This window comes from Phalaenopsis equestris, unplaced genomic scaffold (assembly GCF_001263595.1).
Source record: "Phalaenopsis equestris unplaced genomic scaffold, ASM126359v1 Scaffold000339, whole genome shotgun sequence".
Taxonomy (NCBI): domain Eukaryota; kingdom Viridiplantae; phylum Streptophyta; class Magnoliopsida; order Asparagales; family Orchidaceae; genus Phalaenopsis; species Phalaenopsis equestris.
In genome coordinates, this window is record NW_018164781.1 from 382,579 (window position 1) to 384,106 (window position 1,528).

Genomic DNA, 1,528 nt, shown 5'->3' on the forward strand with positions numbered 1-1,528 from the left:
AAATAAACCACGCTATTTTCACTTACCTTGCAACATAAAACCTACCCATAAAACTATAAAATCGACATAAAGCTTAGCCCTCGTGTTGTTTTGAGTTTTCATGCCAACCAAAAACCATAAGAGAAAAGTTTAGTAAAATTCTTTATCCATTTATTGTCTTGGCCGGTGATTGGCTGCATTATAGATTTACGTTAAACAAGATTTAGTAAATTTGAATTTATCAAAACTATTTTGACGGAGAAAAACTTTTCCCATATTTGAATTTGAATTAATCCAAACCTTGTGTTAATTAATAAATATTATTTTATTTTATTTCTTTCTAGTTCGTTATTTAATTACCAAAAAGATAAATTAATTTTCATTCCCAAACTCAGTGTTCTCTGCTTTCCCTTCCACTATTTCGCAGCTTTTGTCACAAAAAAAATATTATAACAGGATTCCTGATGTGTCATGATGTAATCGTCTGCCACGTGTACAGTCCGGAAGACCCTTTTAATAAATAAATAATTTAATACAAGATGGACCCAAATTGTACACGTTGCAGATAGTGATTAGAGTCTTGATACATTTTTGCATCATGACTACTGATGCAATATGTTTTAGCACAACCCTTAAATCCAGAACGTGAATGATTTTTCCGACGAGAAAATGATGGTTTTCTGACTCATAGTTGGTTTCCCGTTCAAATGGCAGGGTGGATACAAGAGACTGAATGACAGGAGGGGTTTTCTGCTACTTATAGGACACAAACATTAACAATCGACGGCATATGAAAATAGGAGAAGTGGATGCCTACGAAACACCTACGAAGGGAAACATGCACGAGCGGTGTGAGGTGGGAGGGGCGGAAATGAGGGATTTGAGGGTTTGGGTAGTCAAGTTATAATACAAAAAGTTTTAAGAATTTGTCAATTAAAAATTCAAAAAAAAAGTATAAATAAAAAATAAAATATAAAATGTAAAAATGATCTCAAACAGACTCTTAGACTACTAGAATAACATCTTTGTAATATTCTTTGATCGTTATTATATTTTTCACATATTTAATGAATAATTAAATCGTAATAAAAATTACATTATAAGCTATAATAAATGAGAAGTTGAAGATTATGCGGAGCCAATAAAAATAAAAATAAAAATAAAAACCTATTTTTTTCCAATAAAAATACAATTAATCCATTCCACATATATAAAATGAGGCAATAACTACTAATTATATCACAATGTGAACCCTTTATTAAGCAAAACTTATTTATAATTAAAAAAAATGATTTTGATGATATTTCATAAATAAAAATATTTTGTGGTATGTATGTAAATGTCCCATTTATTTTTTATACAATATATGTGTGGGACATTTTTATACTCGTTAATACCTCGTGTTCGGCTCGTTTATATTTCGAGCTCAAAAAGTGTGTTTGTGTTCAGCTCGTTTGCTTAACTTGCCGAACACGAGCTGTTCACGAACAAAGAGTCCTTTGAACAACCCTAATCATGTCGCCATAAGACAATAAGGGTTTGAGCAAGA